Genomic DNA, 26,450 nt, shown 5'->3' with positions numbered 1-26,450 from the left:
TACATGTAGCTGTCTAGTTTTCCCAGCACCACTTGCTGAAGAGGCTGTCTTTTCTCCATTGTATATTCTTGCCTCCTTTATCAAAGATAAGGTGACCATATGTGTGTGGGTCACACTCACATATGGGCTTTCTGGGCTTTCTATCCTGTTCCATTGATCTATATTTCTGTTTTTGTTCCAGTACCATACTGTCTTGATTACTGTAGCTTTGTAGTATAGTCTGAAGGCAGGGAGCCTGATTCCTCCAGCTCCATTTTTTTTTCTCAAGATTGCTTTGGCTATTTGGGGCCTTTCGTGTTTCCATATAAATTGTAAAATTTTTTGTTCTAGTTCTGTGAAAAATGCCATTGGTAGTTTGATAGGGATTGCGTTGCCTCTGTAGATTGCTTTGGGCAGTACAGTCATCTTCACAATGTTGATTCTTCCAATCCAAGAACATGGTATATCTCTGCATCTGTTTGTATCATCTTTAATTTCTTTCATCAGTGTCTTATAGTGTTCTGCATACAGGTCTTTTGTCTCCTTAGGTAGGTTTATTCCTAGGTATTTTATTCTTTTTGTTGCAATGGTAAATGGGAGTGTTTCCTTAATTTCTCTTTCAGATTTTTCGTCATTTGTATATAGGAATGCAAGAGATTTATGTGCATTAATTTTTTATCCTGCTATTTTACCAAATTCATTGATTAACTCTAGTAGTTTTCTGGTAGTATCTTTAGTGTTCTTTATGTATAGTATCATGTCATCTGCAAACAGTGACAGTTTTACTTCTTCTTTTCCGATTTGGATTCCTTTCATTTCTTTTTCTTCTCTGATTGCTGTGGCTAAAACTTCCAAAACTATGTTGAATAATAGTGGTGAGAGTGGGCAGCCTTGTCTTGTTCCTGATCTTAGAGGAAATGGTTTCAGTTTTTCACCACTGACAACGATGTTGGCTGTGGGTTTGTCATATAGGGCCTTTATTATGTTGAGGTAGGTTCCTTCTATGCCTACCTTCTGGAGAGTTTTTATCATAAATGGGTGTTGAATTTTGTCAGAAGCTTTTTCTGCATCTATTGAGATTATCATATGGTTGTTATCCTTCAGTTTGTTAATATGGTGTATCACATTGATTTTTTTGCATATATTGAAGATTCCTTGCACTCCTGGGATAAACCCCACTTGATCATGCTGTATGATCCTTTTAATGTGCTGTTGGATTCTGTTTGCTAGTATTTTGTTGAGGATTTTTGCATCTATGTTCATCAGTGATATTGGCCTATAGTTTTCTTTTTTGTGTGACATCTTTGTCTGGTTTTGGTATCAGGGTGATGGTGGCCTCATAGAATGCAGTTGGGAGTGTTCTTCCCTCTGCTATATTTTGGAAGAGTTTGAGAGCGATAGGTGTTAGCTCGTCTCTAAATGTTTGATAGAATTCACCTGTGAAGTCATCTGGTCCTGGGCTTTTGTTTGTTGGAAGATTTTTAATCCCAGTTTCAATTTCAGTGCTTGTGATTGGTCTGTTCATATTTTCTATTTCTTCCTGGTTAAGTCTTGGAAGGTTGTGCTTTTCTAAGAATGTGTCCATTTCTTCCAGGTTGTCCATTTTATTGGCATATAGTTGCTTGTAGTAATCTCTCATGATCCTTTGTATTTCTGCAGTGTCAGTTGTTACTTCTCCTTTTTAGCCCTTTTTTTTTGTATAAGCACTTGATCCATTTACATTTATTCCGATAATTTTTAAACTAAAATTTTCTTTTGGGCATTGTGATTTATACTTTCTGTTTAAATATTTCCCTTATTCTGACTTATGCTATATATACCATTTGCTTCGCATTTTCCTCTGAATGTAAACATCCTGTTTTTCGTTCTACTAATATATACCTTAAAGAAATAAAACCCAACCCCATAAATGCTGTCCTTTTTGGAATATCAAAATCAAGAATGAAATAATTACTTATGACCCCAGACTTTGAACATTGGTCTTGCTTTTCATCTGTGTGCTTTAGATTATTTTCATATGCCCAGATTTATTTCTCTTTACTTGTCCTTGAAGGACCAATCTTAAAGCACAGAGAAGACATGGAAGTTATCCAGTGGTGCACAGACTCACCTAGGTGAGTTACAAAGGGTCCTCTTTGGGGTTAGATTAAAAGACTAAAAAGGACATATAGCAGGTGCTGAGTTGACAACCAAGTAATGGTAGTGCTGGAAAAAGTGGCTCCCGTTCTGGGACTTCATTTCCTGGAAACTGCTCCTGAGTCTCCCTGGCACAGATTCCAATGGCTCCTTGGAGAAAAGACACAGTATTATGCTCCCAGTCAACAAATAAGTTTTCTGGACCCACAAGCAAACTGGATCAGCTGAGAGCAGGCAAAGACAAATGCATAGGTAGAAGGAAATCAATATAAATGTAGTTTCCTGTGGTAATGTGGAAACAGAATTGTCTCAGGGTGACGCAAGATGTAAGACCCACTCCAGAGCCTGAAACACTGAAGTGGAATAAGCACAGATGCTGGTCGCCTGCTGTGGATTAAGGAGGATTATTTAGTTTTGCATTGGAATCCAGAGTGCTATAATTTCTAACGTTCCATGTTATTGCATAGACGGTTTTTCTTATTTCATATTTTCTTTGTTCATGTAAGTGGTTTTGGAGAAAGGTTTTTAGAATGTTCTCTCATTTCTTAGCCAGAAGCCCAAGGGCATTTTTTGTCTCGGAGGACAGAGCTCCAACTCAAAGGATTTGTGCTTAGGAATTTCAGGCACCAGTTGGCAGACAGGGGCTTGTGTCATCTCTCCAATCTGAATTCAGGATGGATCTAAGAAGCCATTTAAGGCACAAACTTAGGTGAGACCTCTGAGTGAGTTTCTGAGAAAGGATTGGGGCAGTCCAACTCAATCCCTGCAGCCGTGCAAAGCATTTGCAAAATTCAAGCACTTTAGTGAAACACAAATACACATTATGTAGCAAACAGAATTGGGATGGGTCTTGCAGAGCTAAGGCATTACCAAAAAAAAAAAAAAAAGAAAATTCCAGGATTCTAATAGCTAGGCACAAACAACTTTAGGATCTGTGAGTAGCAGCTGCAGCGTTTAAATAAACACCCAGCCTCTGCCACGTGCATACGTGGAAAGGCCTGTCAGTATCACTTTTCAACCACACCTGCACTCCCAGATGGCGACCACTGCCAGCAGCCTTGGCTCCTCAAGAAAGGATAGTCCCGGATTGTTTCACAGAGGTTTACTGACTGGAAAATAACTACCCATAATCTGAGGCCGGCACTGGGAACATTCTTGTGCATTTCCTTTATCACGTATTAGAAAAGGTCCCACTTTTTTTTTCTTTTTTTTTTTCCCCCCCAAAAGACACCAGTTTTGAGAACTCAAGTCTTTTGCAGTGAGTCTGGAACACAAGCCCATTCACTGGTATGAAAGTGGATTTGCAGAGTCTCCATGAAAACTGCCAGGGGCTAGGTGGGACCCTGATGACCCAGGGCAGAGCCACTGAACTAGAGCTGGCTCTGGGATTTGAAATGATAGCCACTTGCTGAGTTGCTTGGGCTAAATCTGAAATGATAGCTCAGCTGCCCATGTTCTTTGACTTCTGGAAACTCTCTTCCCTCTTGGCTTTCCCAGCATAGCCCACCTGTTTTACCTACTCTTTCTCTGTATTCTTTCTTAGTCTCCTCGATGCTTTTTCTTTTCAGGCCCTGAAATGTTACTGTCTTCAGAGCCATGTCCTTGGCCCTTATCCTTTCCTCCTCTGCATGTCGTCTGTGGGTCTTCCAGATTCCTGACTTCAGCCCCACACCCACATTGCCATCCCCCTTTGGGACATCTCCTGGGTCTCTCTGAGCTCCTCAAACGTCCCTTGTCCTAACTGTGTTCTCTGTCTTGGCTACTAAGTGCCTCTGCCCCTCCTGAGATTATCTGTCTTTCCTCACACCACCCTTGTCCTCTCTCTCTTTGATTTTTCTGTTTGCAGCACATTGCCTCTGCTCTCTCATTTGGAAAGGTCTTTATTAAAAAAAAAATCCTGTTCATAGACTAAAAGCTCTGTGGAACTTTACCCACCCTCCTCTCTCTCTGCTGGAATTAATTGCTGCCTTCACTGGTAAAATAAACATTACTGAGGACCTGCTGGGCGCGAGGCACAGGGCAGGTACTCGGGACCCTCAGGAGTCTGGTGCAAGAGACAGACTGTGGTCAGTTAGCATTTGAAGTGGTGCAATAAAGACATGTGCTAAGTGCTGTGGGAGCATAAGGAAGGGCGTCACTAACACACCATTTCCAGAAATCCCCAAGGTAGGGAGCAGAGGGCAGTGAGTATAGAGCACTCCCAATCGAACAGCTGGACTTGCTGGACGATTTCTTCTTGACTCTCCCTCCCAGCCTCTAACCTATCTTTCTTCCTCCAGACTCATCTATTGTCTATTACTCCCATTGGGAAGCTCTACAGAGTGAAGACAGTTTCATTTCTCCCTTTTCCTCTTCCCAGATCTCAGAGTGAACTCATGACTTTAATGTCTTTAACTCCTTCAATGAGACATGGTGACGTTGGCAAAAATACACCTGCAAACTGAAAGCAAATTTTAAATGGTGCACACTCATGATGAACCTCCATTTTCTGTTCCCTTTAAAACCATCTCATCAGAAATCATCCCCTGCCCTGTGGCCTGTTCATTTCTTCCCTGTGGGCTTTGTTGTTTGACTCATGCTGTACTGATCATGCTGTCCTTCTTTTTCCTGGTGAAAATGATCCTATATGTGTAGCACATCACTACATCATGCTTCACTGTTTAACATGTCCTATCAAATTGTTATTCTAGATGAGTGGAGAGACTAGACCCCGTTTGGGAGCTAGGACAGCAAAGGGAATTAGGCATCTTGGTCACTGCCCCATCACATGGAATCTGGCATGGAGTTGATATGTAAGATGAACTCAGGGACGATGAATTTGAGAGATAGAAGAGAGTTTAGCAATCATGTAGTTCAACATGCTTATTTTACAAATGGCAGAATGGAAGCCCAGAGAAGTAAAGTGATGTGTCCATGGTTCACGGAGAATTAGTGGCCAGTTTGCCTAATATCCTGTTCAGTGGTGTTCTTTCTACTTCACTGTCGTCCCTGGAACTCTGTAGTTGCTTATAGCTCTAAGCCTTAATCTAATTAAAATAGTCCTTTGAGGCAGGTTTATCCTAATTTACAGAGGAGGAAACTGAGGCATATAGAGGGTAAATAATTACCCAAGATCACATGGAACCTTTTTAATAATCTACATTCTCACATATAAAATGGGAATTAAAATATCAATCTATGGAATGATAAGAAATTAGGGAGGTAAAATTTGTGAGATAGTATATCATGGGGTATTAATTTATGTGTTTCTTTCCTTCACTTTCACTCCCTTTCACTTTTTGATCCTCTTTTATTTAGGCAGCTAGATAAGAGGGAATCAGAGAATTGACCCAGATATCAAAGACTAAAATTCTTAACTCTTAGTTTAAAAAAAGTCCTTGCAGTGAATATTTACTTTTTTTTTTTTTGTCAAGAGTTCTGAAGCCCCTTTTATGGTAGGGATTCTTCAATCACACAAGTCTTGGTGGAAGGCAGTCTCCTGCCACTCACTGTGGAAATATATGGTGGTCGGATGTTCCATCTTTCTGCTACGTGGCAGCCAGCTTGTGGATGTGGGAACTACTCTTGGCTCCCACCAAAGACTGTGTGTGAAGGTGGTGATCCAGGGATAACTAGTGGTTAGTCACAGTGGTAACAAAGGCATGCTCAGGGGTGGCAAGGCCCTAACTGTTCAGTGTTTGGTTTCTGCTGTCCAGCTCTTTGTATTCTCAGATGATTCTCCAGCCTTCCCAGTGATTCTGTGAACCACCCAGTATTGGTTCAATAAATTCCTTTTCTGCTTAAGTTAGCCAGAGTTGTTCACAGCAAGAGCCCAGACTGCTACAATCCAAGTTTAAGACAGAAATATTTGAAACCGAACCTGCAGAACAAATTTTCTCCAACAAAGAAGTGACAGAGAGCCCTTGGTGACAGAGAGCTGGATAAGTAGGGATTTCAGAGAAGGGACTGTGTGTCTTGCCTCTCCCTCTCACTCTGTGTAACAGAACTTATGGAGAAGTTTGTGTTCAAGAAGCGAAAGGATATGTGCCCCATTCTCCTCGAACCCTCGGAGGAGGCTGCCTCCTACAGGTTCCTCATGCTGCCAGTGGTGGAAGCTGAGAGTTAGGATGGCTTCACTGGGTAGGGTACCAGGTAGTGAGGAGGCCTACAGCTGCCCATCTGGTCTTCTGTTACTCTCAGAACAGCTAAGTTCTCCTGTGTCCTGTGGAAGGTGTGGAAGTTGGCTGAGGGAAAGAGGAAGGATGAAACTAAATAGCACCAGAAAGCAGGAGGGCCAGTGGAACTGAATGGGTCTTAGGATTCTACCTAGGGGTTTGCAGCAGAGAGTGGTACTGGTCCCATAGTCAGAGACAAGGTGGATATACAGACACCTTGGTAGTGCCAACCTGGAAAGATGGCCACACATGGAAACCAGGTGAGACTAAACAACTCAGCTATCCTGCAGAAGAGAGAGGACAATCCCAGACCAAAAACACTCTCTCCCCAACACTGACACCAAGACATTCTATAAACCCCCTGGAACTCAGGTCAGTCCAGGGAGGAGGGAGAAAGGATAGAAAGAAGAAAACCTGGAACTGACTTAACAAAAGTAGCAATGATTGAGAAAACCCCGAAGGTTGGAGTTTACCCGGAATCGATGAGATTATGTTTTCTGCCACTGGTGAACTGGAGTTCAAGATAGAAAAGCGGAGTTGCATTTTTGCAAACCTGAGATTTGTGCTTTGATTCAGAAAAATTGCTTTTAGTAATTCAGGCTTTGGGCAGACATTATGATTAAGAAGGTGTCCAGTGCCGTCCTGGTCAGGAGGACCACACAGCTAAACAGTTTCATCTCTGAGCCACTTCTCTGTGGTGATGGAAACAAGGCAGTCCTCAGCTTTCTGGAAATGTATTCAGTTCTGGTGCATGCAACTTTATACAGCTGGGATGTAGCCACATTGGTAAACAATTAACGGGATACACGGGACTGTCTGAGAAGCGTGATGAAAACCATAGTCACAACACCAGCATCCCTGATACACAATGGAGCTGCTTGCAGAGAGCACCTGGACAGCCACATGGGATTCCATTCCTTTTTTTCTTGACATTTCATATTTAAAACAGTTTTAAAAAAATTTTAGAGACCTTTCCAGGGTAGCAGTTGCAAGCTGGATATTGAGAATATCTATTACTCTTTGTCATGGATTTGAAGGACTCGTTAACTAATGATCTGTATGGGTCTGGCAAATGGAAGAATTTTAGAGATGTTTAGCATTACCTGCAGTTTTCCATCACTTTCTATTCTTTGAGATTCAGTTTTCTCCAAAGCATAGAGGTTCAGATACCTGTGCAGGAAGTTGCATCCTCATATGACTGATGGTAAAGATTCAGCTTTGGGCCTTTGCCAAGCACTCACAATTGAGAACTGCCCAAGAGAAGCCAATGTGGTAAAAAGAAAGAAATAGCAGGACTAATGACTATTACTAACTTTTATTGTCCACACTTACACACACGGACCAGTTCCTTTTCAACACAGCCCTGGCTATATCACTTGAGAATACAGGCTGTCTAAGTGTACACTATCCTGCACTAACTTTGGAGTCTGAAGGTGTTTGGTACATGTGTTGAGGGGTGGGAATGAGGTGAATTTGGAGTTAATAGAAGACATGAAAGTGCATCCTGGGATTCTGTAAGGCTGATTTTTTTCTGATGCTGAATGTGGTGCTTTGGTGTGTGCTGGAGTGGGAATAGGAGTCGGGCACAGTCCAGACCACATCGAAGTAGATTAATGTCCCTCTTTGAATGAGGCTTAGAGGATCTGGTCATTTGTGGGAACCTTCAGACTGAGGGTGATCAGGTGTGGGAAGGACCTTTGAAAGTGCCTCTGAAACACATGCAGGGTGTGATTCCACCTCGAGTGGGAAGGTGAAAAGCCAGAGTCCTGCTGGTCTTCTGTGCTGAGATTGGAGAGGTGCCTCGACCTAACTAACCAAGCCTCGCCCCGAGCTTGGGGCAGTGGGAGGCTTAATCATAGCTCTGCAATTAGCCTTTTGCGTGGGATACCGATCAGTCCCTTCACCTCTTTATGCCTCAATTTCTCCTCATGGACAGGAGATCACTTACTAGTTCCCTCCCTCCTAGAGGATTAACTGAAAATGGAATCCTCAGCATTTTCACACATCAAATGCTTCATGAGAGCTTAAGAACACTGTTATCCCAGCGGCATTTCATCTCTAAATGTTAGTTTAATATATATGTTCTCTACTGGCCATGATAATTCTCTTAAGATATCTGTGTGGTAGGTTTAATGCAATAGAAAAAGAGTGTCAGCCTGCACTTGGACTTCTGAGGCTGGGTCAGCATATGCCCCAAAAGTGAGACACAAAGATTTAAGTCAGTCATCTAGATTCTGGCTTCTTGGTATTGTACAGACAAATTATCTGGATGATGAAACTGTGGGTGTCTCAACATCGTGTTTTGGAATGTGTCTGTGTATGTATGTTTGTGCATTGTGTTTCTGTCAAGTGCATGACCTAAATCATTCTTCTTGGAGATGTGTTCAGGCTCAAAGCTCAGCTTTGTGGCAAATTCCGGTTTTCTTGCTCGAGTGTTCCAGGTGCTGATTTCTGTTTCTCATTTCCTCCTCTGATGCCTCATCTCTTCTGTTCTTGTGCCTCTCACCATGTAGCTGGAGGCTGATGGGCTGAAGTGATTAGGCCCGCAGACCCCTGAGCACCAGGCCTGCTTCAGCAGCACCTGCTACCCCTTTATTTCTTGTTTCTCTCAACCTCAGATCCTGCCCTTTTATTCATCTGCTATTTGGCAGTCACCCTACATTTCATTCCATCACCATGGGGATGAGGCCAGGGGCAAACCAGAAATGGCAGTTGCCTTGTCTGATAGACCAACTTTCCAGGAGGCCACGACCCAGAAATTCAGGCGATGGTGCAAGGAGAACAGGTCAGCTGTGCATTACTAGGCCATGTTTAGATATCTAGAAAGTAGCCTTTTTCTGTGCCCTGCCACTAAATTCCACTCGCCTTGATTAATATTCACAGAAGGGCATACAACTTTTTAAAAAAATTGTGGTTAAAATGCACATAACCCAAAATTTACCATTTTTATAATTTTTAAATATACAGTTTGGTGGCCTTAAGTACATTCACAATTGTGCAACCATTACCATCATTCATCTTCAGAACCCTTTTCATCTTGTAAAACTGCAGTACCATTAAACAATAAAGATTTTTAAAATATCCATTCTCCTAGTCCCTGGCAACCACCATGCTACGTTCTGTCTCTGTAGATTTGACTACTCTAGGTACCTCGTGTAAGTGGAGTCATGCAGTATTTGTCTTTTTGTAACTGGCTTATTTCACAGGGCATAATTTCCTCAAGGTTGTAGCATGTGACAGGATTTTCTTCCCTTATAAGGCTGAATAGACCATATTTTGTTTATCCATTTATCCATTGATGGACATTTGGGCTAAGGTTGTGCAACTTGTATGTGAGTGCAATATTTGGGGAGCCAGTGTGTATGTGACGTGGTAAAAACACCACAACCTTTATGGTCAGACAGATTTGGGTTCCACTTGTGGCTCTGTTACTTTTTAGTATGACCGTGACAAAGTTACTTAGACTCTCCTTAAAAAAGTACTTTAAAAAATTTAAAGTATATCTTACATACAGAAAAGAGTATAACTTAACATGTCCAGTTTGAAGAACGATAACATAATATATAATATAATAGTAACACAAAAGTAGAACAAGCAGCCACATACTAACCACACAGACTAAGAAACTGAACATTAACTACTCCAACCTTTGAAACCCTTCAGTGCCCCTCCTGGTGCCCCTTCACAGCTTTTTCTTGACCTGAAAATTTGTTCGCATTATTCCTTTGTTTTTCGTTCTTTATTATATGTGTAGATCTCTAAACAATGTATTAATTTAGTTTTGGTGTGATTGTTAAACTTTATGTAAGTGTAATTCCACTGATTTTTTCCTCCAAGCTTTAAGTTTTGAGATTCATTTATGCTGAGTGTGTCACTGTAGTTGATTCATTTCCATCATCGTAAAAGTATCCCACTCCCATTCTATGGGCATTGGGTTTGTTTCCTCCCTTCCTTCCCTCCTTCCTCCCCGCTTCCTTCCTTCCTTCCTCTCTTCCTCCCTCCCTCTCTCCCTCCCTCTCTCTCTTTCTTTCTTTCTCTTTCTTTCTTTGTTTTCTTCCTCCCTCCTCCCTCCCTTCGTCCCTGTCTTTCTTTCTTTCTACTACAAACTTCTGCTCTGAACTTTCATGCACATATTTCCTGGTACACAGGTGCAAGAGTTTGTCTAGCGTATCTACATAGCAGTGAACTTACCTGAGCATAGGGTATATGCAAGTTTCTAGGTAATACTCAATTATTTTCTGAAGTTGTGCTCTCCCAAGTTGTGCTTCCACTGTCAATATATGAACATCTCCATCAGGTCACATCTTTGCCAACATCTGGCAATGCCATTAAACAATTTTTTTCCCCTGGTGGGGACACCTGGTGGGTGTGAAATGGTCTTATGCTTTCTTTTCAAATACTTAGTCTCAGTTATCTTTATTGAGCACTCTCTGGTGATAAGTGCAATGTATATAGTGCACAAATGAGAATTATTTTAAAACAAGATTTTTCTTCCATGAATGTGAACCTGGTTGAACAACATAACAACATAGATACTTGCTAATAACTCTATGTAGAGATGACCTGTTGTTGCTGGGAATCAATACTGATATAAATATTGATTAATCCCTAAGTTGACTTCTTACCTTCATCCAAGGAGGAATGGAGACTTTTTCCAAACCATTGTGTCAGTCATCCAGAAATATCTATCAGGCTTTGACTAGGGACATAACAAAGCATGTAGAAAATACATGTCTTAACTTAATAGTAAAGGGGAAGAGAAACACAAGGGAGGGTCTGCTGAGTTCAAGACAGAGTGATAGGTACTTTCATATATGTTAATCCCCACAATATACTCTTCAAAAGAGGTATAACATCTGAGTTCTTAGAGATGGGGAACTAGACCCAGAGAATTGTCAGTCAACTAAAAATACATTTTAGTTCTGAGTGTGTTCCAAACACTGTCCTTGAATACAAAATGAATATACAAGGTTCCTGCTCTCAAGAATTTTATACTCAACCTGGCAAGGAAAACAGATGTGAATACAACTGTAATTGCATTTTCATGTGTTAAGAGGTATGATAGGGCTTCCCTGGTGGTGCAGTGGTTAAGAATCTGCCTGTCAATGCAGGGGACACGTGTTCGAACCCTGGTCTGGGAAGATCCCACATGCCACGGAGCAAGTAAGCCTGTGCGCCACAACTACTGAGCCTGTGCTCTAGAGCCCGCGAGCCACAACTACTGAGCCCGCGTGCTGCAACTACTGAAGCCCACACGCCTAGAGCCTGTGCTCCGCAACAAGAGAAGCCACCGCAGTGAGAAGCCCGCGCACCGCAGCTAAGAGTAGCCCCCACTCACCGCAACTAGAGAAAGCCCACACGCAGCAACGAAGACCCAACACAGCCAAAAAAAAAAAAAAAAAAAGAGGTATGATAGAGGTATATTCTATATACAGTGAAGGCTTCTCAGGGAAGAAGACACTTGAACCAAGCTTTGAAGGGTTAATAAGAGCTGGTCAGGTAGCAAGAAGGGACACTCCAAGTAGAGGGAACAGCATGAGTAAAGTCATGGGTATGAGAAACAGCATTCCCTTTCTCAGGAAAGTGCAAAAGAGGGCAGTATCTGATGTAGGGAGATTATAAGGGGTGGGAGCAAGGGTAAGAAAGAGGATTTTTGGAGACAGGCCAGGGTTAGATCTTGTAGGACTAGTGGGAGTCCTAGAAAGGAGTTTGAACTTTATGGGAGCCTTCAGTAAAGCAGGGGAGTAACATGGTTGGATTTTGGTTCTAGCAAAATCACTTGGATGGCTATATAGATTGGTGTACAAGGCTGGGGGCAGGGAGGTTAGGATATGGTAATGATGATTCAAGTAAGAGATGAGGAAGGCAGAGGCAACAAAGGTACATTTTGATTCTGTTCAGGTTTTAGTGACTAGTGGACACAATGGCTGAGAGACCTGTCAGTATTTAGGCATCATTCACCGAGATAGTGAATAAAAGGTGAGCAGGTTTGAGATGAATGGATAAAGAAGATGTGGTATATACATACAATGGGGTACTATTCAGCCAGAAAAAAGAATAAAATTTTGCCATTTGCAGCAACATGGATGCATCTGGAGGGTATTATGCTAAGTGAAATAAGTCAGACAGAGAAAGACAAATACTATATGATATCACTTACATGTGGAATCTAAAAAACACAACAAACTAGTGAACAAAGCAAAAAAGAAGCAGACTCACAGATACAGAGAACAAACTAGAGGTTACCAGTGGGGAGAGACAAGGGAGGAGGGGCAACATTGAGGGTGGGGAAAAAAGGGTTATTATGGGATTATATAAAATCATGTGTGTGAAACTTTTGAAAATTATAAAGCACTATAGAATATAAAGCCTCTTTCATTCAGTAAAAAAATCAATTAAAATTTTTTGATTTCAAAAGGTTACAAAAAAGGTGAGCAGGTTTGGGGTGGGATGTGACAATGATTTCAGGGATGAACATGTTCAATTTGTGGTGCTTGTAGGTCATTCAAGTAGAAATGTCTAGTAGGTGCTTAGAGTTTCTAGGCTGACTGACTCATTTTACTTTACCTGAGATTTTCTCAGTCTTAAAGTCCTGAGTCTCAAGAAATCCTTCAGTCCCAAGGAAACTGGGATGGCCTAAAATTCAGTAGAGTCTGGGCTAGAGAAACCGGTTTGGAATTTATGGAAGCCAGATGCACAGATGAGCATCCATAGGGGATGTGGAGAGTGAGAAGAGAACGGGGCCAGAGGCGGCTCCTGAGCAAACCAGCCTTCGAAGAACAGCTGAGGAAGAGGAATTCATGAAGGAGCTCAGCAGGGAAGTCCAGGGAAGCAGCAGAAATCTGAGGTGGTGAGGCTGTGAAAGCCAAGGGAGAGAAACATCTGCAAATGAAGGAATCGTCAGCTGTATTGAAGACTGCAGAAAACTGACTATCGGATTGGCTTTTAAAAGTAGTCAGGACTGTTTGTAATAACAGATTCATTTTGTAATAGGAATGAAATCAGCAGAGGGGTGACCAGCAGGCAAAGAAGGGGGCACAGACTTTTAAGAAACTATATGGTGAAGTGACAAAGAGAGAAGAGTTATGTAGTATAGGACACAGTGATGAGAGAGAGTTTTGAAAAAATTAGAGAGAGAGGAGCTTGATTATATGATAAGAGAAAGAAGTCAGTGGAGAAAGAGATCGAAGGCACAAGGAGGATAATGGTTAGAGTACCTGGGAGGGATGGGGTCAAGAAATGGGTCGGACCACAGCACACTCCTCTTTTGAGACCAAAGATATCAGTGTGTGGAGGGAGTTTGTGGCAAGGTCATGTAGCCACTTAGCCACAGAGTTGGGATTTAAATCAATGTGTGCCAGACTTTGAAAGCCATATTATTTCCACCTCATCACAGAAAAATACATTCAAGCTCAATAAAAAATGTCTACATATATGCTTAATCACTTAGTGCTACACACAGACAGATATGTGTGAAATTGGGGAAGTGATTAGAGCGATTGGAACCAGGTATAGTTCATCTGGGGAGCTTAACAGGAAAGGTGAACTTTGAAGAGAATTCTTTGAGAATAGAAGAATATGGTGAGGCAGGAATTAGTTTAACATTTAAAAAATTTAAGTTGTTCTTCAAACCACACTTCCTTTTAAGAAACTTGCCTTGACAAAATAAGAAATTTGCTTCTTGTTCTTACTAGTACATAGATTCTCAATAGACGAAATGGATGTAGAAATGTATTTATTCCATGTAGCAGCAGGATTACTAGTCCCCACTTCTCCCATTTTCATGTTTCCTCTTCTTCCATAGTAATAGAATTTTTAAGTGAAATCATGACTACTCAGCTAACCACTACATTTCCTAACATTCCTTGCTAATGTTCTTGACCAAGTTGTGGCCAATTGAATGTGATCAGAAGTGACATGTATACAACTACTGGTTGTGCTTTTAAAGGGAGAGATGTGTCATTTTGCCCTCCTTCCTCCACCCTGCTGCCTGGAATGCAGAGTACTAATGGTGAGTCATCTTGGACCAGGCAGGTGAAGGCAACATCCTAGCGATGGTAGAGCAGCAATATAAGTGGAGTGGGGTCCCTGACACTGAGGGGCTACCATATATAAGCCACTGGTAATTTGCATTTATGTTACAGCATTTGAGCTATATACCGCATTGCTAGTAATAAAACGAACATAAAGTTACTTATTTTCTTCGCGGGATTCATATACATTTACAATATTATACTGATGTCTGAATTCTTTGCCTATTTCAGCTCTCTCTTAAAGGCTTCCAGAGAGAGCATCCCTATGAACTTAAATTCCTTTGCCTGGAGACTAGCTCAGAGTGATACTTAACACACAAAAACACCCAGGAAGGATGGGGCAGGCTCAGAGTTGGTCCGGATCATCCTCGTTCACAATCTTTACCTTTGGTCATCAGGTGCAATATATATTTTCTTTTTCATCTACCTCATTTTTTTCGGAAGCTGCTGAGAAATTGGTTTATCGATTAGCACTGCATATAGCTGTGAATAACAGAAACCTGACTAGTTAGTGGCTTAAGCAAGTTACGGTTTTAATTTTTCTTGTGGAACAAGAAGGCTGGAAGTACTTTACAATGCACTCAAGGATCCTCTAGGCTACCTCTGTTTTCTGCCCAGCAATCTTTAGCATGTGGTTTTTGTTCTCATGCTTGTCACTTCATAGTTCCACGTCAGGCATCACAACTGTGTTTCAGGCAGGAAAAGGGTTAAAGGTGAAGGAAAGAGTGCAAGCTAAATGAGTTGGCTCCCTCATTTTCATAAAAACTTTATAGTAATATAACATACATACAGAAAAGTTTACAAATCGCAATTGTATAGCTTGGTGAATTTTTACAAAGTGAACATGTCAATGTAACTGGCACCCAGAGCAAAAACCAGAGCACTCTCAGTACCTTAGAGTCTTTTTTATTGCCCCAAAAGTCCATCTTCTACACCCAAAGGAAGAGCATAGATTATTTCTGCCTGATCTTGTACTTTATGGAAGTGTATATAGCATGTAATCCTTTGTGTCTGGCCTCCTATGTTTAATATGTTGTTTGTGGGATTCACCCGTATTGTTGCATGTAATTGTAGAACATTTATTCTCACTGCTATATTATTCCAGTGCCTGAATATAAATTTTAAAAAATCCACTCCAGTATTGGTGGGCATTTGGATAGCTTGCAGGTTTTAGCTATTATAAAGAGTACTTCAATGACTATTCCAGTACAAGTCTTCTGGTGAACAAATGTCCACATTTCTGTGGATATATTCCTAGATGAAGAACCTCTGAGTTACAGATTATGCTTATGTTTAGCTATGATACTGCCAAACAATTTCCCAGAGTATTTGTACCGATTTACTAACCCGCAGCAATGTGTAAAATTTTTGGTTGCTCCACATCCTTGTCAACACTTGGTATTATCTGTGTCTTTTAGCCATTCTGGTGGGTGTGTAATAGTTTCATATTGTGCTTTTAGTTTTTATTTCTCTGATAACTAGTGAATCAACTAAAGTTGAACAACTTTTCCTATGTATGAGTTTATTAGCTATTTGAATATTCTCTTTTGTGAAATACTTGTTCACAATTTTTTGTTTTATTCTCACTGTGCTTGTCATTTTGTTTTGTAGAGCTCTCTGTATCTTCTGGATGAGAGTCTTGTATTAATTTGCTAGGGCTATGATAACAAAATACCACAGACTGGTTGGCTTAAACAACAGAAATTAATTTCTTATTGCTGTGGAGGCTAGAAGTCCAAGATGAAGGTGTCAGCAGGATTCGTTCCTCCTGAGGCCTCTCTTCTTGGCTTGCGGATGGCCTTCCTCTTGCTGTCTCTTCACATGGTTGTCCCTCTGTGCATGGGTGCCCGTGCTATCTCTCTCTCTGTGTGTCTTACTCTCCTCTTCTTATTAAGACATTAGTCAGACAGGATTAGGGCCCACCCTAATGGCCTAATTTTAACTTAATTACCTCTTTAAAGGCTCTATCTCTAAATATACAGTCACATTCTGAAGTATTAGGGGTTAGGGCTTCAATATATGAATTTTGTGGGTGATATAATTCAGTCCATGACAAGTCCTTTGTTATATACATGTATTATAAATATTTCTCTCACTGTTAGTTGCCTTTTTATTCTCTTAATGGTGTCTGTTTGATGAGCAGAAGTTCCTAATATTGTTTAATTTATCAATTTTTTTCCTTATGGTTAGTGCTTTGGGGGGCCTATTTAAATTAAAACTCTTTGTCCATTCCAAGGTCATGAAAATGTTTGTTCTTTTGTTCTTGTGTTTTCTTCTAAAAGCTTTATTGTTTTACCATTTACATTTGGATATACAATGTTTCTGGAATTAGTTTTTATATATGGTGTGAGGTGGCAGTCAAGATTTATTTTTTTCTGTGTGGAACCAACCTTGTTATTGAAAAAAACCATCCTTTCCCTATAGCACTGCAGTGTGTTATTGTAAATTAGGTGATATCCCATTGTGGTTTTTTTTTTTTAAATTTATTAATTTATTTTTGGCTGTGTTGGGTCTTCGTTTCTGTGCGAGGGCTTTCTCTAGTTGCAGCAAGCGGGGGCCACTCTTCATCGCGGTGCACGGGCCTCTCACTATCGTGGCCTCTCTTGTTGCGGAGCACGGGTTCCAGACGTGCAGGCTCAGTAATTGTGGCTCACGGGCCTAGTTGCTCCACGGCATGTGGGATCTTCCCAGACCAGGGCTCGAACCCGTGTCCCCTGCATTGGCAGGCAGATTCTCAACCACTGCGCCACCAGGGAAGCCCTCTCATTGTGGTTTTAATTCTCATTTCCCTGATGATTAGTGATATTGAGCACCTTTTCGTGTAGCTGTAGGCCATTTGAATATATTCTTTGGAAAAATGTCTATTTAGTTCTTCTGCCCATTTTTTAATTAATTTTTTTGTTATTGAGGTGTGTTAATTCTTTATATATTTTGGATATTAACCCCTGATCTAATATATGGTTTACAAATATTTTGTCACATTCCCTTTTCATTTTGTTGAATATTTCTTTTTTTTTATATATATTTATTTAATTTATTTTTTTTGGCTGCGTTGGGTCTTAGTTGCAGCATGCGGGATCTTCACTGAGGCATGTGGTATCTTTTTCGTTGTGGTGCATGGGCTCTTCATTGTGGCACATGGGCTTCTCTGTAGTTTTGCTGTGTGGGTTTTCTCTCTCTAGTTGTGGTGTGTGGGCTCCAGGGTGCGTGGGCTCTTTAGTTGTGGTGTGTGGGGTCCAGAGCATGTGGGCTCTGTAGTTGAGGCATGCGGGTTCTCTTGTTGAGGCACACAGGCTCAGTAGTTGTGGTGTGTGAAGGCTTAGTTGCCCCATGGCATGTGGGATCTTAGTTCCCTGACCAGGGATCAAACCTGCATCTCCTGCAGTGGAAGGTGGATTCTTTACCACTGGACCACTGGGGAAGTCCCTGTTGAATCTTTCTTTTGCTACTCAGAAGCTTTTTAGTTTGATGTAGTCCCGTTTGATTATTTTTGCTTTTGTTGTTTGTGCTTTGGGTGTCATATCCAAAAAATCATTGCCAAGACCAATGTCAAGGAAGTTCTTCCCTATGTTTTCTTGTAGGAGTTTTACAGAATCAGGTCTTCTGTTTCAGTCTTTATTCCATTTTGAGTTAACTTTTGAGAGTAGTTTAAGATAGGAGTCCAGTTTCATTTTTCTGCATTAGGTTATCCAGTTCTCCCAACACCATTTGTTGAAGAGACTATCTTTTCTCTGTTGAGTGTTGTTGGCATCCCTGTCAAATGTTAGTTGATCATATACGCAGGGGTTTATTTCTGGGCTCTCTATTCTGTTTCATTGGTCTATGTGTCTATTTCTATGCCAGTACCATACTGTTTTGATTACTATAGCTTTGTAGTATAGTTTGAAATCAGGACATGTGATGCTTCTGGCTTTGTTCTTCTTTCCCAGAATTGCTTTGGATATTCAGGATCTTCTGTTTCTATACAAATTTTAGGATTGTTTTTTCTATTTCTCTGAAAAATTCCATTGGAATTTTGATAGGGATTGCATGGAATCTGTAGATTGCTTTGGGTATTATGGTCATTTTAACAATTAATTCTTCAGATCCATGAACATGGAATATCATTTCATTTGTTTGTGTCTTCTTAAGTTTCCCTCATCAGAGTCTTGTTTTCATTGTATAATCTTTCACATCCTTGGTTAAATTTATTCCTACATATTTTATTGTTTTTGGTGCTGTTGTGAATGAGATTGTGTTCTTTATTCTTTTCAGATGTTTTGTTGTTAGTGCACAGAAATGAAACTGATTTTTGTATGTTGATTTTATATACTGCAAGTTTAGTGAATTTATTGATTAGTTCCAACAGTTTCTTGTTTGAGTCTTAAGGATTTTTTATGTATAAAATTATATCATCTGCAAATAATGACAGTTTTACTTCTTCCTTTCTGATTTTGATACCTTTTATTTCTTTGTCTTGCCTAATCACTATAGCTAGGATTTCCAGTAATATGTTGAATAAGAGTGGTGAGAGTGGGCACTCTTGTCTTTTTCCTGATTTTAGAGGAAAAGCCTTCACATCTTTCACCGTTGAGTATGATGTTAACTGTGGGTTTGTTGTACAAGCCACATACATTTTAGAATCAATTTATCATTTTACATATGCAAAACCCTTTAGCTGACTCTCTTTTAAAGAGGTTTCCTGTAAGCCCCGACCAGTGACTTCTCATCACATCTCATTGGCTAGAACTATGTCACATGGCCATCTCTAGCTGCAAGAGTGACTGGAAAATGTAGTATTTTTAGCTGTATATATTGTACCCTGAATAAAATTGAGATTTTCTTTATAAGAAAAAAGGTGAGAATGGACATTGTGTAGGCAACGAGCAAGTTCTGACTTAGTTGCTAATTCTTCCAAAACTAGTGGAGATGAAGGAAGAAGATAGGAAGTGATAACCTTCCCTGCTTATCAGATGAGCAGAGTTCCATGACTTTTGCTGTCACAGCTGGAATTACATTGGTGCAACTCAGGGAAATTGATGGTTCCTATTATTCCCTTGTCTGCTAGAATTGGACTGAACAGGAATGAAGGTCCTAGCAACTCTTCTAGTGAGATCATCTGTTCCTTACTACACTGGTTTTGTCTGTTTCCTCTAGACTGTGCAGAAAGTAAGAAACCTATATTTGTATACTAATACCCCAATTTTTCCATATTTATTGAAAAGGACCAAGAATGAAAAGTCAAGCTGCATTAGCCGGTTTCTCTGAGAAACAGCCACCAGGATGGTGCAAGGATTTTATTAGGGGGATTTGTGCAAGGATTTTATTAGGGGAACACCTGTGCGAGAGAAAATGGAGAAGTAGTTAGCAGAGCCGTCAGACTATGATGCAAGTCTAACCACAAGTGAAAGAGAGAAGGAAGGACGGTTGGGTGGAAGAGTCCTTGCAACCTAAGAAAGGTTCAGCATAGCCACTGGGGAGTCCTTGAGCCAACACTGGCCATCAAGGGAGTCTGCTTCCCCAGAACAGGACTACCTGCCACACCTAGTCATTGGCTGGGAGCAGCATGTGGCAAGAGTGGCCTTGGTACAGATGTGACAGTGGGTATCAGAGTGCAGCGGTTAGAGACCTTGGTCAATGACATTCCTGTAGTTGGAGATCAGCAAGTTACAGTCTCATGACAGCCTCAAAACCTTAATAAGCTTTTGCTTGAAATTAAAGAGAGAGCTGGATGCCCCTTACTTTTGTGAAATACAGAAATCCAAGCTGGTCGACATCTGTTAACATGAATTACTTTAGGAAAGGAGTGAAATAATGGTGAATCAAAAGAGAAGGGATAAACTATATTGGATGTCCCCAGAAGTCTGTAATATTAGAACTGAGTTATTCTTGAATTATTTTCTTAAGTTCTACGGAGTCTTCTTGATTAGGTGCCATTAGCTTTCTTAAAAATTTAAACAAAAACTTTTCGAAGAGGTTGACTTCTCAGGTCCAAAAACATCTGTCCCAGACATTTGGAGTATAATGACAGAGCAAAACAAATAGAGGGCAGTGTCTTCGACCTATGACTTGGTGACAGATTCACAGATGAGAGTGCTTTTGTTTTAAAAACAGACAACCTGGGCATATAAGCAAGATATCAGACATGTGAGAATCAACTTTTCACTACTTGTTTTATTTTTATATTTCACACTATCAAGTCCTAGCATGGGCAAGAACAAGAAAGCACCAACACTAAGTTCGCCAAAATGCCCAGACAGGCATGTGACATCCACAGCAAAAGGGCCTTCAAACCTGATTTATTCTTCTGTCTTCTCCTAAGTCACAATTTGTGCTGATAAGGTGACCTAATTTACTTAAAAGTGAAATGGAGAAGCTCAATGAAAATTGAGTGAATCCCAGGTTTATGTGTTGAACATCTCCATTAGCAGAAGGGCCACAGGCAAAAAGGGTGGGGGACATGCAACCAGAAACAGGTTTTCACTCTGAACAAGATTAAGAGACTAGAAGGTGCATGAGATAATTTCATTTAACTCCCCATTTTGCTGCCCGAAAGACCTGGAAGAAGAGGAGGAGAATGTTCTAAATAACCTATTTTCTGATTCTTTCTCCCTCTTTATTATACATGGTTTAGCTGATGGCTTTCCTGCCATTTCCCTCAGGGAGATAGTCCTCCAAAGAAAAGCCATTGGTAGCAAGCAATTTCCTCAGATGATTTTTTAATTAATCTTCTAGAACAACCCTGAAATTCTCTTTGTCCTCATATTCACTCTCCTAAGATACCTATGAACCACTAATCGTCATTTTAGTCTTCCCATCACCTGGCTGTGGCTCTTCCTTTTTCTGACTTGTGGGCAAGTCAAATCCTTTGAGAGAATTTACCACACATATAATTTTGTCAATGGCTGTTGGACTCTTCTTCGCTCTTGAGAGGTCCCACAGCTTGTGACCGAATGACGAATTTTAGTGATTTCTCCCCAGAGGAACTTATTCAAATGCAACAGAATTTCCTTGCACATTTGAATCTTTTCCTTCAGCAATTTGAAGCTGTGAGCCCCAACTCTGTGAAATGAACTATTAGATATTACCAGAGTCTATAAGGCTTGGAAATATTACAGAACATTTGGTAAATTAAAAAGCAGTTTTGGGACTCTCTTCAGCATACAGGGGAAGTTTCAACACATTTTACAAGAGGAGAAAGTAACGCAAAGAGTAATTTCAGTCTTCTCAGCTGATTACCCCTCTTAGAACTCTCCCTCCCCTCCCTCCAAGGGGGTTAGCAAGGGCAGCTGGTTGCAAGGCTGCAGCTGTTCTTAATTGTTGATTTTAGCTCTGCAGTGGTCCCTGGTGGGAGAGGATGCCATATCTGCCCCCTGGAATGGACTTACAGGTGTTTGAGGAATGTTTTCTTTCCTATGGGTTACTTGACACTCTTAACAGACAAGCTATTATGATATACCACTGATGTCGGGAGACGTGGTCTTAAATAGCGCCTGTCTTCTCCTCCCCCCATTCCTCTCACATATAGACCTGCTGAAAAAGATCTGCTTTCTGTGCATTTCCCAGTCATTCTTCTCTCCACGCTCCCTGCAAATGGGCAGGATACCTCAACAGCAAAAGAGAGCGTCAGGTATAAGATCTTTATGAACTTGCTCAAAGCAGGGCCAGATTAAAATGAGTTCCAAACTGAAATGCCTTGTTTAGAAAAAATGAGTATATGAGAAATATTAGCTTTTTTAAAAAAAAATTAAAATGCTACTTGGGCAAAAACAAATCTGGTTTTATTTTTGTTTTGTTTCCTAGGAATTAATATGCTAGAACTTGGGTTCTAAGTTAGGGCTGGGCATACCTTCATGCTTGTTCTGTTGATGTCATTATAGAGTTTCATTAGCTGGCTGTGGATGTCACATGTGAAGATAGTAGCACATTGAATGCATTAATTTGAATGTATTAATACTAGCACAGTAATTGCCACTCCTTCCTCCCTTAGGTTGTGGGCACCTAGGGTTCTTTCCTTGGACCCCATGCCTATGCTGGCCCACCTCTGACCAATCCCTCACCCCTACCCTGACAACCCACTTCTAGACTATGCTATGAGACCAGCACCTAGACTTCTATGTCTACCCTGGTGTGTGCACACCTAGGTCTGAAGAGTGGCTATATTTGGAAGTGGGATGAGAGGGGACAGAACCTGCACACGCTGGCTAGAGTGTCCACATGCATGTAATGAATGCCCCTCAGGTGCAGCTCAGAGCTAGGTGAGCAAAGAAAGGGGCTCCCTGGGCCTGGTCTCCACCTGTGTTCTTGCCTGGCTCTTATACATATTAGGGATGGACCTGCATGCTACCTCTCCTATTGGCTGGTGCAATACTTCAAAAAAGGCAAACAAACATGGGTTTTAATTTCAAAGCTAGGTTAAATTTCTCACTCATTCTAGATTTTACGGCAAGTACACAGGAAAGTAGTCTCAATGTAAAGAGAAAGTGAAACTAACCAGTTTGAGTCCCCTTTTTAAGATACATGAATTGCTTCCTTTGGCAGACAATGAATTATTCTGACATTGATTTGAATGTTTGAAAGTTATTGATATTTTAGTAAAGTGCATCCAAAGGATCAATAGTAACATTTTGTTGCAGTGCAATGAATGTTGAACAGTATTTTAAAAACCCACAAATTTTGCCAGGGTCTTGAAGGCTGTTCAGGTTCAGAGCTATAGTAATTAGCATAACCACAACTCTGAGTTCTGTTAGTTCAATCAACCACCTGGATTATAAATCAGGCAAAAGGCTCCACAAATTTATTGCAGTGTTTAGCCTAGTAAGGGCTCAGTAAATATTTACTGTATTTTAAAAATTGACCCAATGTCTGAAAATGTTTGGTTACAGTAGTTTGTGCAATAGTCCAAGATAGAGTCAACGTAAATCTCATGGTGTTTCAAGGTGTTTCAATAACACTGAAAGCCAACCCTAGCTTCCAAAGCCAACAGCTCTGATGACTGGTTATAGATACTTTAAAGTGAGAAAGTGGAGCTAACTTTTCCATTTACTGTCAAGTAGATATAAGAGTGCACTCACCTCAATGTGATTTGACTCATATCCAGAAAACTGGCCCACTTCAGTCTCAGCTTCATAACGGTTTCAGTCCATTCATTGGTCATTGTCTCTTTGATCTTCAGTCCACTGGTTTGAAGTGGTTTAAGATAAACTATGCATAATGATTTCCATTAGGTTCTATCCAGGAGGGTGCATTATCTTTCTGTGATTGTGGATGAATTTGGGAATGGGTGAATAGAGGAGGAGTTATGTAGTCAGAAGATTGATGGGCTCTGAAGAGGGTGTCCACTGGGAGCCCAAGGTAATTCATGAAGTGGTCCCAGCCTCCCACTTCCTGGCTCCCACTTTGCCTTAAAGCATTGTGGGGTTTCCCCCTAAGGATCCTATTTCCTTACCTTGAACACCTTGATTTGTATTTTATCTGTTATGTTCCTAAATGGCCTTGAATTTCAGTACTTTTCAAATTGTGACATTTGACCCATTTATGGTTGTTAAATTAAATTAATGGATCAGACCAGAACTGAAAAATGAAATAGAATGAAACAGAGTAGAAACTATCGGCACACATCTTAGGGAGCGGGGCAAGTATTGGTTTTGCAGAATTTCTGTTTCGGTTGTGTATGTAGGAGACGGTACTGAAGAGTGCTGTAAAATTTGTATTCTTTACACGGGTGGTAATGAGAAAAATGTGAAAAGCACAGACTTAAGGCAGGTTGTTTGATTTTTAGGCACATGGCAGGCATTAGGAAGGAGAGAAAGGTGTAGGGGAAGGAGACTTTCTGTGCATAACTTCCACCACTCCATGTAGGCAGTCATCCTCCCAGTTTGCCTACTCATTCAGGTCATACTTTTTTTTTTTTAAATAAAATAATAACTTGGATTCTTTAAAAGTAGATTCAGTTGCAGGTCATACTTTTCGATGTTGCTTCTTTAGCCTTGCTTTGTAGAGGACCATCACAATATCACAATATTCTTCAGTGAATACTTTTCTGATTGTAAGGTGCTTTTGCCCACTCCATCCCACTTTATTATGGATTCTAGATTCCAAAACCTAGGTTCATCCCTAGGTTCAACCTCCTGCCTCTGAAAATCCTCCAGCAGGATATTCTCTAGCCTGTTTTGATGACTCAGTGTTAATATAACCACTGCCTAGAAGGGGATGCATTTATCTGAAGGTATTTCCTGTGTCTGATTAACTTTTAACTTTTGCAGGTATGTTGCTATTACTTACGTAAGCTATGATTGCCCTTATGACATCTCCAGTAGCCAAGGGATGGTATTAGAAGGCAGTGAAACAAGCAAGTGACACTGGTTTTCAAGAATGAGGGCACGAGTAGAAGAGGATGACTCCTGCATGCTAGGCAACTCTAGGAGGTCAGGGATGGCCCAGCATTTTATTACTCACTGGCTCATGGAGAACTCCACTGAGAGTCACAGACAGACTCAGGCAGCCAGCTGTTTTTCAGAGGGATGGTTTTGTTGTAGTGTTATCCTACTACCATTCTGGGGGCCCAACTATTCCATTCTGGGAACCTGCTATTGTTAACAATCCACTCCCTCCAAATCAGTTGCTATTTATTAAATGCCTGCTAGTACTATTCCCCTGGGGATCTATACAGAAAAGGTAGAACTCTGGGATGAAAAGATGGGGGCTAACCTCTAGGGCATTTGGTTAGTGGAAGCTATTTGTTTTCAGACCTCTTCCATTAAGTGACAGTGGCTGATGCCAAGGAGAGTGAGAGTCATTTTGGCTTTGTGTCTCTGTTGAAAGCTCCTCACATTCACCAAAACAAAATGCCTCCTTGGAGAACTCTTAAGCCCAGAAAGAGTTAAGCTGTGTGTCTGCACCGTGTGGCTTTGTTCTGGCAACGTCCCATCAGTTTAGGTCATTTCTGATGACTTCACTCTCCTGGTGACATCAGCCTCTAATCTCCTGAAGGTGAATTCATGTGCGATTGCTTCAAAATGCTCACTCCCTGAGTTCCAGGCCATTCCTGTTGATATATGGACAGAGCCTGTCTTTCGCAGGCCGCAGTCTGTTCTGTTCACCGCATTTGTGCTTACCGTATCATATTACCGTGTGGACATTATGTCACTAACTGGCACAGCCCGGTTCAAAAATGAAATGTGCTTTTGCAAGCAAAAAACCAAAAGCTAACATCACCTCTCACTGTGCCCTACCCCAGGTATAGAATAAAAAGGTTAGATGGATGGCTTGACTATATTTTCGTTGGATATTTTTCTAACTGCTCTCTCTTTCTGTATCCTCTATGTGGTCTGAATGTTGATAGTATCTTTGTCATAGTTTTCAGTTCATTATACCCACTAACTCTTGAAAATGTTTGGTTACTGATGGCACAAATTAAATCTAAGACCTTGAAATAATTTAGTTTAGCCTTGTTCTAAAATATCAATCTGTAAATGAAAGTAGCCTGTTTACCTTCTAACACCATTTCCTTTCCTTTACCATTCAAATGTCATGAAAGAATAAAGAGTTGTCAGGAAAGCAACCTGGGCTTATTGGGTGAGTGCCCAGGGTCCACTTCAACCAAGATGATATAGGTGTTCACTTGCCCAAAGCTGACAGGGACACGATGCCTCTGGGGATTGTGGGACATGGCCTGGAAGGGTCCCTGGAGTTTGCCTAGTCTTAGGCCAGTGTAAGCACATATTATGCCCCTTTCTGCCCTTCTTCTGCTATCCACAGGCTGTGATGACACCCAGTTATGTCACTAGGGATTCAGAATGCCACAGGGTCTCCCTGAGCCCTGCTGTCCCCCCATGGCTCCCACTGCTGCTGGGAGGGAGTGTGCTGTGTTTGGGGTTCTGTGTCCTCAGATGGGACCTGGACGGAAATGGGGCAGAGGAGGGGAGCCTGTCTGCACAGAAACAGAATCCCCACCCCATTTCCAGGACCCTGTGCATCCATTTCTTCTTCTGATTAATGGCTCTTGGCAGTCAACAGTCCCTTCTGGTGTAGAGCTAGCGGGGTACACACTGGGGTTTAAAATCATGTCAGGAAAATTTCATACTAACAGTATTTTTAAGAGGAGAGTCTGATGTTTAAACAAGCCAATACAATGCCACTTTCACTGTTTATCTTCATTTCATTTTGA

Source organism: Balaenoptera ricei, chromosome 18, assembly GCF_028023285.1.
Source record: "Balaenoptera ricei isolate mBalRic1 chromosome 18, mBalRic1.hap2, whole genome shotgun sequence".
In the NCBI taxonomy this organism is placed as follows: Eukaryota; Metazoa; Chordata; class Mammalia; order Artiodactyla; family Balaenopteridae; genus Balaenoptera; species Balaenoptera ricei.
The sequence above is the reverse complement of the archived record's forward strand: the minus strand, read 5'-3'. Positions refer to the sequence as shown.